Source organism: Prionailurus bengalensis, chromosome C1 (genome assembly GCF_016509475.1).
Source record: "Prionailurus bengalensis isolate Pbe53 chromosome C1, Fcat_Pben_1.1_paternal_pri, whole genome shotgun sequence".
NCBI lineage: Eukaryota > Metazoa > Chordata > Mammalia > Carnivora > Felidae > Prionailurus > Prionailurus bengalensis.
Genome location: NC_057345.1, coordinates 53,853,506 through 53,870,551, shown reverse-complemented (window position 1 = coordinate 53,870,551; position 17,046 = coordinate 53,853,506). Strand labels below are relative to the sequence as shown.

The 17,046-nt window shown below is 40.3% G+C and overlaps 1 pseudogene; it reads left to right on the top strand.

Moving 5' to 3' along the window:
* Positions 1 to 3,258: 3,258 nt before the first annotated feature.
* Positions 3,259 to 3,493, top strand: LOC122479596 (annotated as a pseudogene).
* Positions 3,494 to 17,046: the final 13,553 nt, after the last annotated feature.

The window sequence follows — 17,046 nt, the reverse complement described above, 5'->3', positions numbered from 1 at the left end:
CTAGGTAAAGTGGTCTGCAATTGCCTACAGTGGCTTGGGGGGTGGTCATACACATAGATGAACCCAAGGAATAAGTTTGCCTTAGCCCTGTGTTTTTCCCAGACCCCAAAACACCCACAAGCCCAGCCTGACTCCAAGCCAAGGAGAAGAAAATGATCCTTTCATCATGAGATTCCAAGACCCTTAGGTCTACTGGTCAAAGAGTGCCCAAAGCAAAAATGCAGCTTTGGAAGTTAACTCCTCCGCCTCCCCCAGCCCACTCTCCCTCCTACAAGCCGCTCTGCCCTCTGAGAAGCACAAGGAACTTCTCAGCCCAGGTCTCCAGATGCACTAAAGAATGAACAAGAATCATCTGTCTTTGAGACATGTACGTGACATTTGACAAATCGACGAAAAGGAGGGATATTTTGTTACGTACATGACTGGAAGAGACAACACAGAATTGCTAATAATTGTCTCTAGAAGGTGATATTACGAATGGTTTTACTTTATTCTGTAGAATAAGTTGCATTGTTTACATTTTCTACAAAGAGCAAGCTAGAGTTGTATAATTAAGAATAAAGATACACATTATGATTAGAATAAAGCCCCATCATAGCATCCTTGGGGCTAAAATTCCATTGTGTTAAGTGTGGTGTGGTGCCTTGGTGCTGTGAGGTTACTGAAATGACCAGGGCAAACCAGAGCAGCCAGCCAGGGAGTATTCGGTTGATGCCATCCCAACCTGTCTCTGCCCTGGCTGTGTTTGGGACGTGCAACTGGTGGTAAATAACAGTAACAATTTGCAGACTTTCCAACTGGGTGACCCGATACTGGGGACATCAGGAGGCCTTTGTAAAACAGAACTCTCGGCCTTCCTATGCATACCTTCTTCTTTGTTTTCTATACATACCTTCTCAGAGGAGAGATGGGGTGATGATTTGGGAAGTGGCAAGGTCAATTGCCTCATATCTGAACTTGTGTTATGAGGGACAGTTATTACTGTGGGAGTTGTGGCAACTACAAAGGCACTCAGATTTCCTTCAAGAAAGAAGTTGATGCTTGCCTACCAGGAGTACAGTTAGCTGACAGCTTCTGGTTGTGGGCCTCTTCAGGATCTGTCTCAGCTATTGAGCTGAGGCCATGCTCTTTTTTCAGCAGCCCCAGCCAACAACTAAATATGGTGGAGATACTAGGGCCTGGCTGTTTTTGCCCGAAATGGCACTCTTCTAATGGGCAATCTTTATTCCAGAGATTCCCTGTGCATTGTCCAAGACTTTCTCAGATCTACATCATGGTCTGAGGCTCTTCTAGCACAACGATGCTTTTCCCCCCTTGTATCTTCTACAGGCAATTATCCCCAACAAAACTCTTACACTAGTAACTCTGGTTGAGTGGACCCTCCTGACAAAGTTTTACACACACACACACACACACACACACACACACACACACACATAGGTAAAGAACTGAGGGGTATGACTAACACCTAAATCATCCATGCAGCATGGAAAGACGTACTCATTTAGCTAACATAGTTCTGTGCATAAACATTGTTACTATCCCTCAACAAAGCCCTGTCTAACGAGGAAAACAGAGAGAAAAATAAACCGGCAAAATACAGTGTGGTATCTTTGTGTGTATGTGCATGCTTCTAATTGTTTAAGTAAATGGAAACTTCTAATGAGTTCCCAATGTTCTCATCCTACTGTTTTCTTTAGTTGGGTGAACATCCTCCTGCAATCTTGTTCTTGCTTATTATTTTGCTTTGCAAAGTCTTTTGCTACTGACACAACAAAGTTAAACTCGAATGCACATCCAATTGGGGAATTCTAATAAATTCTAAGTTGGGGATTTGAATTAATGAGTTCCTGAATAACAGAGTTGATCATATTGTCTTTGGAATTTCAGTTGCTGGTGTTCTGTTGGTTTTGGCCCTGGAATGACTGATGATCAGCATATCTAATGATGACAGTAATGACTGAAGTCCAGAAATAAGACAGCCATAGTCACATTAAAGCCAATAATAATAATAAGCATCTCCCCATACATTAAAGACTTCACTCACTAATTGTACCTGTAACCTAAGAAACCACAGCAAAAGATTGCTGAGAGAAGAACCAAGAAGAACACAAGAGAGAAGCCAATATTCTGTAGCATTACAGTTGGATTTTCTCTGTTCTAAGAAACTCTAAAAGGATTTGTTGCCACATTTGGGGAGTTCACAGCAAGGTAGAAGTTGAGCCACGTATTGTCTTCTGAATCGCTTATAAAAGCGCCCGAATTGTATCTTTGACACAGAAGTATGCCAGTCTTCTGGCATTTTATATATTCTTACACATTATATATTATAGTTTTATATTTTATATATTGTCTTTTATGTTATATATTACATATTGTGTATATATCTTCATATATTATATGTGTGTATATATATATAAAATAGAGATATCTCTATATATCTATATATCTCTATAATCTCTATAGGTAAATATAGATATCTCCATATATACATATATACACACACACACACAGAGAGAGAGAGAGAGAGAGAATATATAAATATCTCCATTTTTTAAAAAAATCTGGATCCTTGTTCTCAGGGCCATGTGGAAGTTCCAACACCTCTCCACCAAGATTTCTGTGGTCTTGCTCCTCCTAAGAGTGGCTGGAAGTCTCCTTCTATGGTTCACTTGGCCTCCCTGTCACCAGCTTGATTCCTCTTGTCCACTCTGCACACTATCAGACCTCTGAGGCCGCTCTCCTTTCTGACTCTTTGTACCTCTGCACGCCCATATTCTTTCTCCCCTTCATTCTTCATAGCGGTACCAACACCAGGCTGTGTAAATTACAAACTCTTCCTGACCGTATAAGAATAACAAAAGCAGGTACAGGGCAGCACAAACAGGAGTCAGCTAAAGAATTCCTCTAAATCAATAACAAAAAACAACCAGTTTTGTTTTGTTTTGTTTTGTTTTGTTTTGTTAATAGAGAAAAGAACCAGCCTGGAGCTGAGAGTGAAGGCTTCATTACCAAATCTCCCCAGAAGAAAAGGAAGAAGGCTCAAAGTGAAATGATAGAAAGGGTTGATGGCAGAGGAAGGAGAATTACTCAAGCTCCTACATGAGCCCTTTACCCCATCCCCCACCCCTACCACCAAATAAATACCTGCCCAAGTCGGCTGCTTCAGGGCTACTGAGCCTTCCAGAATTTCCATACTGATTGGTCAACGGTGAAAATCTGAAGAGATGCCAAGTAAGAAAAAGAAACTAAACAGGCATGATGGGGGTCAAGTCTTCCTACTCGGTCTGCATATCCTGTGAAAGACCAGGCCAGGCCTTTGGAACAAGGTTTTGACATCCAGGGGGACTCGGAGGCTGTGAGTGTGAGGCAGCTGGCAGAAGACATGGGCGAGTTGGCACTCAAGGGGGCAGATGGACAGGCAGAGGCAGGCACCCCAGACAGAGAAGCTAGCAACCAGCCTGAGAGCAACAATGACACCACCTTGTCTTAAGTCTGACATGCCCATGGAGGGTGGAAGAGACACCTGCTGTCCCTGCCTGGTCAGGGAGCCCTGACACTGGCCCGGCTGCCTCTTCTCTGTGCCCCTGTCTCAGGCAGGCCAGGCCAGAGTGAAAAGGCATCCCCAGAGGCCACTGAGGCCCCTACCCTGGGAAAGCTCTCCACCGGCACCCTCAGGTTCCACTTGCCCACCACCTCTCATCTTGCACTGGTACACTTTCAAGACCTTGTGGCTGCGGGATGAGATTTATTCAGTGGGCACCCGGGTAAACAACCCACCCCCTCCCACCCCCACCACCAGGAATGTGCCCCCACAGGCGGCCTGGGCAGCAACCACATCCCAGCTCTGTCTCCGCTTCTCCATGTTCAACCTTCTGGGTCATTACCTTCGTACCCCTTTTTTAAAAAAAACACTTTTAAACTTTTTAAAAACTTTAAATCTTTTTTTTTAGCAGAGAGGGAGGGAGCTGACTTTTCTTTTTCTTTTTCTTTTTTTAGGCATTGTAAGCTAAATTGGCCATCTATGCAGCTTTGCTGTTCCCTCATGGAGCTCTGCAGATCCATTTCTAGAGAAGGGCTGTTGTGCTTAAAACTGTCTGATCAACTCTCTGTCCTTCCGACCAAGATAAGTGATAACTAGGACCCAGGAAATAAATGCTGATAACTTCTAGGAAAAAAAATAAGTAAATAAAAATGGAGAAAAGACATGATTTCAAAACAGACATTTCAAAAAAGAAGATACATGAATCATTAGTAAGCACATAAAATAGTAACCATAGGTGTCTGTGAAAATACTGCATAAATTCCTATGGATACCTCATCATTCGTCAGGGAACACAAATTAAAACCATGAGGGATGGCTGGCTGGCTCAATCTGCGGAGCATGTGACTCTTGATCTCAGGGTTGTGAGTTCAAGCCCCAAGTTGAGTGTAGAGATTGCTTAAAATAAAGAAATTAAATTAACAACCACCACCACCACTACCACCATAGGGTACCATTTCATACCAACCACAATGGCCAAATTTTAAGGGATGACACGATCCCAAGTATTAGCAATGATGTAGAACACCTGGAACTTGCATACATTGCTAGTGGGATATATGAGGGTACAGCCACTTTGGTAAACTGTTCGGCAGTTTACTATAAAGAATATACCCGGGGCGCCTGGGTGGCGCAGTCGGTTAAGCGTCCGACTTCAGCCAGGTCACGATCTCGCGGTCCGGGAGTTCGAGCCCCGCGTCAGGCTCTGGGCTGATGGCTCGGAGCCTAGAGCCTGTTTCCGATTCTGTGTCTCCCTCTCTCTCTGCCCCTCCCCCGTTCATGCTCTGTCTCTCTGTCCCAAAAATAAATAAACGTTGAAAAAAAAATTAAAAAAAAAAAAAAAGAATATACCCATCCTAAAACCCGGAGTTCCATTTCTAAGCATACCCAAGAGAAAGAAAATGTATGTTCACAAAAGACTTATTCAAGAACATTAATAGCATCTTTATTCATACAGTGAAACCATTAAACAAACCAAATATCAGCCAAGAGGAGAATGGATAAGCAAATTGTGGTATTTTGTGCATAATAACAAGAAGAACCACTGATAGAGATATCAACATTGATGAATCTCAAGAATGGTGCATTGAGTACAAATGAGTACATACTATTTGTTTCTATTTGCAAATTTCATATGAAATTCGAAAAACAGTCAGAACTAATCTCTGCTGATATAAATCAGAGCCTCTGTTACCGAGGGTGGAGGTGGGACAAAGTGACAAGAAAGGGACACTTTCCGGGTAATGGGAAAGTTATTTTAATAAGGGTGGTGGTTATAAGAGAATAATCAATTGTCAAAACTGACTGAAGTGTGCAGTTTATTGCATTAAATTGTACTGAACAAAATCCTAATGCCTAAGCTATACTTTAGTCCAAGTAATCAGAGTGTCTGGGGATAGAATGTAGACACCAGGATTTTTTAAAAGCTCCCCAATGAGGGCCTCACCTTCCATAACTGAAAACTCTACCATGGTGTTTCCATTAAAAACAAAACTAAGCAAAATAAAGGACTCTATTTGTGTCTTTGAAAGGAGGCAAGTCAAACCTGAGCCAAGTTAAAAAAAAATACTTTTTCTCCCACTCTATTCATATTTTTAAGATCACCACTGACAACGAAAAAGAAAGGCAGGGCACTAACATTTATTAAATATCTACCATGTGCCAGACACTATATTCTGCACTTGCTACTCATCATCTAATCTTTGGAACAATCTTTTTGGTAATTATTATCTACATTTTGGAAAAGAAATCCTGAGAGTCCAAAAAGATACGTAATGTGCCCAAATTAAAAAAAAAAAAAGCACGATGAATAAAATACAAGTGCGTTTGATTTGCAAGGTTTTATATTGTGCTTCCACAGACACTTTTTAGAAAATCTGACACATAGTAATTTGTAAAAAACTACATAAAAAAATCAAGCCTTGATTCTCAGTTGCTCTAAGGCATTAGCTTTTGAATTGTTTGTTTTGTGGAAATCGTACCTTTGACATTTGGGACTTCTTTTCCTATGACACAGTAAGGACTGCTGTGATTTGGCAAGCGGTATCCGTCTTTCACCAGGGCTAGTACGGGATGCCACATCTCAGCCGATCATTGTGGGGCAGACCATCTTCTCATAGAAACAGCTCTCGTTGGTGGCTGCGTGCCTGAGCTGTTCCCAGCATCAAAGAAATCAAAGAGGAAAGCACTAATAAAACCAAATATATACCTTCATAATCATTTTGAATAATCAAACTATGCTTCCTAGTGTATAAAATCATCACAATCTTGGGGTCCCTGGTAGCTCAGTCGTTAAGCTTCTGACTTCAGCTCAGGTCATGATCTCAGGGTCCACAAGATTGAGCCCCAGGTTGGGCCCTGTGCTGACAGCTCAGAGCCTGGCGTCTGATTCAGATTCTGTGTCTCCCTCTCTGCCCCTCCCCCACTCTCTCTCTCAAAAATAAACAAACATGAAAAAAAATTTTTTAAATGATCACAACCTTTCCAAGGGTCCTCAGGGTACTCTTATAAACTGTAATACAGCATATATATAACATATAAGTCTAGGGTATCATGAAATCAGTCCAAGATTAATAATCTAAACATTTAAAGAATTACTTTGCAGGGCGCCTGGGTGACTCAGTCGGTTAAGTGTCTGACTGGCTCAGGTCATGATATTGCGGTTAGTGGGCTCAAGCCCTTGTCAGGCTCTGTACTGACAGCTTGGAGCCTGGAGCCTGCTTCAGACTCTGTATCTCTCTCCCTCTCTGCCCCTCCCCCCACTCACGGTCTATCTCTCTCCCTCTCTCTCAAAAATAAACATTAAAAAATAAACTTAATTATTTTGCTTGTATATTTTAGAATTTCAGGGTTTTTTAAAAGATGAGTTAAGTGAACCATAACTCTGTCAGCTAGTTATTTAATTCCCAAATAGTTTGATCAGGGGAATGGTATAGACATAATGTATCTGAAGATCCTCAAGCTTTTCGAGATATCTTGGTAAGAGAATAGAGGTAGGAGATTGTCCAAGATAAATGTCAATAGGAATCACCGCAGCAAATACTTATTGAGGGTCATGCACTGCATTAAACACCCTATGTTACATTATTTAATCCTTCCACTTTGTGCAGAAGGCACTGTTCTCACAGCTATTTTACAATGAAGAAATTGAGGCTCCGAAAAGTTAAATAACTTGTTTCAGGATACACAACTACGAAATGAAAAGATGAAGATAAAGGCCAAGCCATTGATGATAAAGCCCTTTCCTCTGCAATAATAATGACTCACCTTCCTGAACATATATACTGTGGTGGGCACTGTTCTAAGAATATTGCAAGTGTTTAATCATTTAATCCTTACAAAGCCCTATGAGTGGGTACTAAAGTTATCATTTTACAGTAGAGGGAAAGGAAGCACAGATACATCAATGTGTAACTAGATGAGCAACCATCCCTAAAGAGTGCTAACTGTTTATCACAAGGAGCTAGAAGGAAGGTCTCCAAGGCCACAGTAAACTGTCCCCTTCTGATCTTTTCATCAGAATTTATTTGGATAAAGACTGTGACTTACTGCCCAATATGGGAAAGCATGAATTTGGTGGGGTAAGTTATCTTGGATGGTAGAATTGAGGATGCACAGGATCTCAGTGGTCTGGAAAAATGAGCTGAATCTAACAAGATGTAAGTGCGAGAGAATTAAACATCGAGTCCTCAACAGTTCCAAAAAATAGATCAGTTGGAGGCAAAATGAATTAATAGTGATACATGTAAAAGAATTGCACTGAGTTTAGATGACTGAGAGTGTGACTTGAGTACTGGATGACAGCCAGGTGCTACCACTAGGTATCCGCTCCCACCCCTGTGCATGCACACACACACACAGCTTTTGGAAATTTAAAAACAAGAATGCCCTTTCAAAGTTACTACAAAATAAGTAATAGGGGTGCCTGGGTGGCTCAGTCGGTTAAGCATCCGACCCTTGGTTTAGGCTCAGGACATGATCTCACATTTCATGAGTTCAAGCCCTGTGTCAGGCTCTGTGTTGACAGGGCAAAGACTTCTTGGGATTCTCTCTCTTTCCTTCTCTCTTTGCCCCTCCCCTGGTTTTGGTTGCTCTCTCTCTCTCTCTCTCTCTCTCTCTCTCTCTCAAAATAAATAAATAAATAAATAAATAAATAAATAAACTTTAAAAAGGTAATAGGTCAGGACAGACAAAAGCATCATCACTAGAGTTAGAAAACTTCCTGGCAAGTGTTTTACTTTATTTTTATTATTATTACTTTTTAATGTTTTTATTTATTTTTGAGACAGAGAGAGACAGAGCATGAGCAGGGGAGGGGCAGAGAGAGAGGGAGACACAGAATCTGAAGCAGGCTCCAGGCTCTGAGCTGTGAGTACAGAGCCTGACGTGGGGCTCAAACTCACAGACTGTGAAATCATGACCTGAGCTGAAGTCGGACGCTTAACCGACTAAGCCACCCAGGTGCCCCAACAAGGGTTTTACTTTAATCAGGTTAAATGTATTATCATACTTCAAAAGAAGAGTAGGGACACCCGTGGGATGCTTGGTCAACAGTTGAAGCAAAGATACAGGAAAGTCATAGGAGCAAAGGGGAAAAGAATCCTAGATTCATGAACACAAGCACTTCGTTCTTGTGACATGTTTATCTTTGTGCAAAAAATGAATGTGGAAGATTACCACAGATGGAGGTCAACACAACAGTTAGTGGAACATTCCAGTCTTTAGGAAGAATTTAAGGATCCTCTACCCTACCCTCACAGTGTTTGACATTATCAAGAATGAGGCTATTTTAGGGCTATGGGATTGGGTGTTAGAGGGAGAGGGTTGACTGAGATGCAATGAGCAAAGAACTTAAAAGCTATTGTGATTCTCGGGCAATATGATTACATACGTAAAAAATTACAGAGGAAATCTTTGCACACTGTTGGTGGAGATGTAAACTGGTCTAGCCATTATGGAAAACAGTATGGAGTTCCCTCAAGAAATTAAAAATAAAATCACCATATCCAAAGTAAACAAAACCACTATTTCAATGAGAGATCTCTAATCCCATGTTCATTGCAGCAGTATTCACAATAGCCAAGACATAGAAACAATGTGTTTGTCAATGATGGCTGGATAAAGAAAATATGACACACACACACACACACACACACACACACGGTGGAAATGTATATATGCACACATGCACAATGGAATATTAGTCAGCCTTAAAAAGGAAGGAAGTCCTGCCTTGTGATAACATGGATGAACTCGGAGTACATTAGGCTAAGTGAAAGAAACCACAAGGGAAAGGCAAATATTGCATGGTATCATTTATATCTGGAATTAAAAAAAAAATTAAACAGAGAGTAGAACGGCAGTTCCAGGGGCTACAGAATGGGGGAAATTAGGGAGATGCTGGTAAAAAGGTACAAACTTTTAGTCATAAGATGAATAAGGTCTGAGAATTTAATTTATAGTATGGTGACTATTGCTGAAAATACTGTATTGTATAATTATTGAAGTTTGCAGGGGTGCCTGGGTGACTCAGTTGGTTAAGCATCGACATCTAGTTAAGATTTTGACTCGGGTCCTGGTCTCATGCTTCGGTTCGTGAGATGGAGCTCGCTGACAGCGTGGAGTCTGCTTGGGATTCTTTCTCTCCTTGCTCTCTGCCCCTCCCCCTGCTCTCTTCTCTCTCTTAAAGTAAATAAGTTAATTAAAAAAGAAGAAATGTGCTAAGACAGTAAAACTTAAGTATTCTTACCAAAAAAGAAAGAAGAATGGTATATTAATGAAAGGTGATGGGTGTATTAGTTAATTCATTGGTGGGAATTCTTTCATAATGTATATGTATATCAAATCATCACATTGTACATTTTAAGTATGAAGGTTAATTTTAATTAACTTATTAATTTATTAAGCAAATATCATTTAGTTAATATTAAGTAATAAAATAAATTACAATTTTATTTGTCTATTATAATTCAAAATAGCTAAAAAAATTTTTTCTTGGCAAAGAAGCTAAAAAATGCGTTTAACAAGATTATAGAATACAAGGTCAATATACAAAAAACAATTATATTTCTATAAACTATCAATAAGCGGTTTTTAAATGAATGAACTCAACTTATAATAGCCTTAATGGAATACAGTACCTAGAAAGAAAATTATTTTTTTATTAAAAAAATTCTTTTAACATTCATTCATTTTTGAAAGACAGAGAGAGACAGAGTGCAAGGGGGGGGGGTGAGGCAGAGAGAGAGGGAGACACAGAATCTGAAGCAGGCTTCAGGTTCTGTGCTGTTAGCACAGAGCCAGACGTGGGGCTTGAAATCATGGACCTGAGATCATGACCTGGGCCGAAGTCAGATGCTTAACCGACTGAGCCACCCAGTTGCCCCTAGAAATAAATTTAATAAGAGAAGTGCAAATCTCTACACCGAAAACTACACAACACTGCTGAGTGAAATTAAAGAGGACTTATAGGGGCGCCTGGGTGGCTCAGGTGGTTGAGCGTCTGACTCTTGATTTCGGCTCAGGTTATGATCTCCCCACCTGTAACTTCAAGTCTCACACGAGGCTCTGAACTGAAAGAGTGGAGCTTGCTTGGGATACTTTCTCTCCCTCTCTCTCTGCCCTTCCCCTGCTCACATGTTCTCTCTCTCTCTCTTTCAGTATAAATAAGCATTAAAAAAATAAAGAGGACTTACAAGAATAGGAGATATACAATATCTATGGGTTGGAAGATTCAATATTGGTAAGATGGCAATTTCCCCAAACTGATGTATAGATTCAATGTAATATCTATGACTATCCCAGTAGGCGTTTTTTTTTGTTTGTTTTTGTTTTTGTTTTTGTTTTGGTGCAAGCTGAAAAGCTGTTTCTAGAATTTATATGGAAATGCAAAGAACCTGGGAAAGTAAGATAATTTTGAAAAAGAAAGAAAAAGTCAGAGGACTTTACTTGGCTTTGAAACTTACCACAAAGCTATGATAATCAAGAAACAATAGGCATTTAGATAGAAGGAAGAGAACAGACGGTCCAGGAATAGACTTTCACTTACAGAGTCAATCGATTTTCGAGAAAGATGCCAAGTAATTAAATGGGAAAGATAGTTCTTTCAATATAGATGCTGGAGCAATTGAATAAGCATCTGCCAAAACAATGAAACTCAACCCTTACCTTATACCATACATAACAACTTAAGAGAAAACATGGGATGAAATCTTTGCAGCCCTGAATTAGGCAGAGTTCTTTATAAATATAGCACAAAAGGTAAGAACAATCAAAGACAAAATGAACACATTGGATTTTATCAAAATCAAAACTTTTGCTCTTCAAGAGACACAATTAACAGAATGAAAATATTTGCAAAACACAGATCTGATAAAGGACTTGAATCCAGAATATATAAAGAACTTTTATAATTCAGCAACAAGAAGACAAACAATCCAGTGCGAAATGAGCAAAATATTTGAATAATCACTCACCAAAGAAGATATATAAATGGCAGGTAAGCATGTGTAAAGATGTTTAAATATCATTAGTCGTCAGAGAAATGCTAGTTAAAAGCACAATGAGATGTCACTACACACCTATTGGAATGGCTGAAACAAAAAAGTCTGACCAAGCATTCATTAAGATATAGAGAAACACATACATTGTTAGTGGGAATGTAAATGCCACTTTGGGAAACTTTGGCACTTTTTAAAAAACTAAACATAGACTTATCAATTGACTTAGCAACTCAATTCCTAGGTATCTACCCAAAAGAAATGGAAATGTATGTCCACACAAAGACTCATACAAATATTTATTGCAGTATTATTCATAACAGCTTCCAAACTGGAAACAGTGTCTATCAAACTGGTAAATCGATAGACAAAATGTTGTGTACCTAAAGAGCGGAATATTATTCACAACAAAAGCATTATACTAAATGGAAGGAGGCAGACACAAATGACTACATATTGTATGATTCCATTTACATGAACATTTTAGAAAAGGCAAAACTCTAGAGACAGAAAAAGATCAGTGGTTGCCTAGGGCTGAGTGGAAGCAGAGATGGATTGCAAACTGGCACAAGGCGACTTTTTGTGGTGATAAAAGTGCTCTAAAACTGAATTGTGGTGATGGCTGTATAATTATATAAACGCACTAAGATTCAATGAAGTTTACATTTAAAATGGATGAATTTTATGGCATCTAAATGGAACCTCTATAAAGAGGGTTTAAACAAAACAAAACAAAACAGAAAGCTATTATGACTTCATAGCACCCCTTTTGGCTCACCTTTGAAATAGCTGGTGCCTGTATAACTGGTAAAACTGTCCTTGAACTTTCCTTTCCACACCCTCTGAAGACTGCGTGGAAGACTTGAAAGGGATGATTTTGCAGGCAGCTCTAACCCTGGTGGGGTTTTTATTTCTCTTGGAGGAAGGTTGGAAGGTGAAAATTTACAAAAAGGAGCACATGTAGAAGGGCATATCAGGACGGTGGAGATCTTAAAATCATATCCTAGGCATTCATCATTCTTCTATCAAGTACCTTTTGGATTTTCCTGTTCAAGTAAGTGCTGTGTCTATAAAATAGTGAATGATATCGACAAGGTCCTTGCTCTCTGGGACTTACGTTCTAGTAGTGTGAAATAAAGGAGGGGGGCAGGGGGGAGAGAGAAGGGGGGAGAAGTAGAAAGAAAGTACCTTAAGTACTCAGAATAAAAGGGTGATATTAGAACATGACTGAACCACAAGAGGGAGCCAGTCTTGCAAAGACCAGAAGGAGGAGCATCTTAGGCACCTTGTCGTGTTTTGGGTTTGTTTTGTTTTGTTTTTACAGGGTATTTGTACCTTGAGGCCCTCTATTCCCTCTTTGCTCAGCTTAAAATTCAGAGTTGGTAAATACAATCATTCCCTCAACTTCCTTGATCGCATTAACCTCTCATACTGGTTGGCAAAATCACAACACTGTTCAAGTCCAACTGTCCACCTCTACTGGTCTCACTTTAAACTCGTCACCAAGAACTTAAGAAGACCCTTGCTCTTTGCCAGCTAACATCCCACATCCCCCTCATCCATTCACCTTCCTACATTCTCCGTTACTACATCCGCTTTCCGCTAAAGGACCGTTTTCTCTCTTCTCCGTGGTCACTCCCAGCTGATGACTGTGCTTCTTTCCTCATTGAGAAAACTGAAGAATCAGAAGACAACTTCCTCTTGTTCTCACCACAGCCGCATGTGCCTATACGCATGCCCCCTTAGGCCCTGCCTTACCTCCTCTCAGTCAGGATGCATTCTCAGGGCTCCTATGTACAGGCTTCCCTGTGTGCATTAGATTCTACCCTCTTGTTGACTCAGGAACACCCAGTCAGCCAATCCTCCCCCACTATCCTACATCACGAATTTTTCCTCTACTGCATCATCTCCATTGGTATACACAAGAATCATTTCAGGCACATTAAAGACAAGCAAAGGAAAATCTCCCCTTGGTTATATTTCCCTCATTTGGTTACCATCTTACTTCTTTGTAATCTTTCATAGCCAAACAGTTGTCTATACTGTACTAGCTGCCTCTAATTTCTGTTCTCCTATTCTCTCTTAAATTCTCTCCAGTCCAGCTTCTGTGCCATCATTGATCTGAAACTTGTTTTTTCAAGGCCAACAAACAAAACTAAAATGCTACTGCAAAGAAAAATGAATCAAGCGGCTCCGAGTAAACAAAGAAGGTAGGGAGTAGGAGAAAGTCCTGAATTCTAGCAGCTGGGTTGACTACCTGTATCCTAAGGATTCCTTAGATAATTAGTTTTCTTTCTATTCCATTTGAACCATCCTTCCTTCCTATATATTTTCCCAATTTTCTTTGGAATCTACTGTCGCCCAGCTTCTGAAATCAGTCTGAATATCAGATTAACCTGCTCACCATTTTGTGAGAGGAGAGTGAAGCAAAATCATAGCAGTGAGTGAGACCGTTTTCATTTCTCTATTATATCTGAAATTAATGTGAAACCTCAGAAACCTAAAACTCTCTTTAAACCAATCAGGGATAATTTTAAAAGTCTGAGACAGAATTGCCCCCAAACAATACCCCTCTATTCTAAGATAAATGTAGTTGCTATTTGTGACGATTTTGCAGCTACCCTTGTCTATAAATGGCCTTGCCAGGAATTATATATACTGACCTCAAGCAGTTTAGAAAGTCTGGTTGCAATACTCAGCTTGCTGATGTTATCAGCAGGAGCAACTATGACTTACTTGGGTGAGGTGGCCTCAACTCCTTTTGTGGACAAGGTGGTTCCTACCGGAGATAGCACCAAACGAGGTAGACTGTGTAACAATTGTCCTGGCCGGTTGCTTAATACACGAAATCTTAATGGATAGTGCAGTTCAGTGTTTAGCAAAATGCAAGTCACAATCCATTAGTGGGTTATGAAATTAATTTGGTGGGTTGACCAATTTTTAAAAGGTGACATGGAATAGAAAATATCAGAGCTCATTACACATAGTCGGGGTATGACATAGTTTGTGACACTCTGGATGAAGTTCCAAAGAGGGTGTCTTCGATCATAAAATTAAAATTTTAAAAATTAAAGCCACTGGTCTAGATCCATTCATAATGAAATAGCCGGTGTGGTTGAATGCACTAATCAAAGTTACAGGACATTTGGAAAATGTCCACGTCATTTTCAGCATCATATATCACTAGGCATGAGCAGAAACAAGGGAAATCCAGAGCATCTTAAAGAAGGGCTTTTATACACAGGACCAGGTGAAGAGCTTGAAATTACCACCATAGAGCCTTTGTAGTTTGCAAACCACACTCACAAACTTAATCTCCTTTGAATTATCTCGTCATCCTTTGTAGTAGGTCAGATAGGAAGGTGGCAGCATTCAGAGGCAGTTTTCAATAATCCATCCAGTTTAGGTCAGGAGCCCAGCCAGCAGCTAGGAGAAATGATCTAGCCCCACAAGCCTCAGGGAGAAAGTTGGCAAGGGTGAAAAACTGTGTGTGGGTCCCAGCCAAGGGTTCAGGGCAGAACTCCAGTTCCAGGAGGGAGAAAGGGAAGGAAGAACATGAACTGGGGCAGAAGCCCAGATATTAAACAAAGCACACAGATAGCCAGGCCTACCCCCAGCACATTGGATTTCATGCTCACACCTGCAGGGTTCCAGAACTCCATGCCTGGCTTTTGAGGAAAAGAAATGGAAACATACCATGTGGCTAAGGGGGAGAATGGAGTGGTTACCAGGCACTTACGAAAGCATGAAGAGACTAGTGTGGAATGGTAAGTTAATCAATCAGACTGACAAGAGTAGAGTTGCCAGATAAAATATAGGATACTTATTTAAATTTGGATTTCAGATAAATAATGAAAGCCTTTCAGTGTATGTCCCATGCAATATTTGGGACACATTTATACCCCCAAATTGTTGCTTATCTGAAATTTAACTGGGCATCCTGTTATTTTTATTTACTGAATCTGGCAACCATCACACGTGGGTGTTATGAAGGATGAGGTGAGAAGGTTTGGCAGAGCAAGATCACGAAGGGTCTTGTGTGCCATGCTTGGCAGACAACGGAGAGCCAGGAAAGTTTTTGTGCAGGGGAGTAATACAGTCAGGTTTGCATCTTAGAATCAACCTTTGGAGAACAAAGCAGAGTTCAGAGCTTCAGGAACTGAGAGACCAGAAAGCTCTTTAAATAGCCTAGATTCCAGGAGAATTGAATTTAACTTCATTCACTTCGCAATTCTGCCTAGTGCTGGTGAAATTCCAAGGTTCACTCAGGCTGCACAGACCAAACTTTTTTTTTTTCAAGAGTTACTCTTTGTTTTGAGGAACAAAGACTGTTCTGGGGGTCGCGGGGGCGGGGGGGGGTGGAGTATATATTTTTTTGCCTTGCCCAAACCCTGTGTCAATCAAAGACTTCTTAAGAGAGCCTATCAATCTCATGCTAGTAAGCTCAGTATCTTTTTCACCATTGCATCCCCAGTAGTAGCCAATAAACATTTGTGAATGAGTTTCTTAAGGGCAAAGTCTGTATCTTCATCACCTTTGTTTCCTTAGCACCTGACCCAGGACTGGGAATAAGTTTCTCAGAAAATAGTTCTTGATTACAGTGGCCTAACTAATTAACAACCAGAAGTGCTTTCTATTAACTACACTTCTCCAACATTGTTTCAAAGGTAAAATCTGGCATAATTTTCACACAAATGCAAAAGAATCCTGCCTCTTACACTGGACAAGAAAACTGTTTTCAAAAGTTGCAGAATCGTCTGATTGGATGGGGTTTTGAAGGTAATCATCGTCATGTATGTGAAAATGTGAGGGTTTGGGGGTTTTTGGCTTGTTTTTGTATTTGTGTTTGTCTTTTGGCATTTTCCTCTCCCGATAAGCTTTGTCATTGCTTGGGTTTCCATAAGCTTTGTCATTGTTTGGGTATTCGTGAAGACAGATCTCATGTAAATGCTTCACAGTTAGATCATCATAAAGTAGTACTAGTCAAGTGTTTGTCTTTGGTCCACCAGTATCAGTATAGTTAGTTTTCTATGTATTTTTCGAAGGCTAAAGCGTGAACTTCCTGAGGGCAGGATGTATTTATCTTCATAGTCAAAGAACTGTCGTTAATATGAGATTTGTGGAATTTTTTAAGAGGAGAGGGGCAGAGAGAGAGTGAGAGAGAGAATTCCAAGTAGGCTTTATGTCCAACACAGAGCCTGACGAGGGTTCCATCTCAAAAGCCTGAGATCATGACCTGAGCTGAAATCAAGAGTTGGACACTTAACCAACTGAGCCACCCAGGTGCCCCCGGTTTGTTGAATTTTCAAGAGCAGGAAGCCACAAGGAAAAGAGTAATTCTAGGAAATATATGGTGTAAATAAAAATACAACTTAAAAAATTATTACAGCCACCTGTTATTTTTTTTTAATTTCTTTTTAATGTTTATTTATTTTTGAGACAGAGAGAGACAGAGCATGAACGGGGGAGGGTCAGAGAGAGGGAGACACAGAATCTGAAACAGGC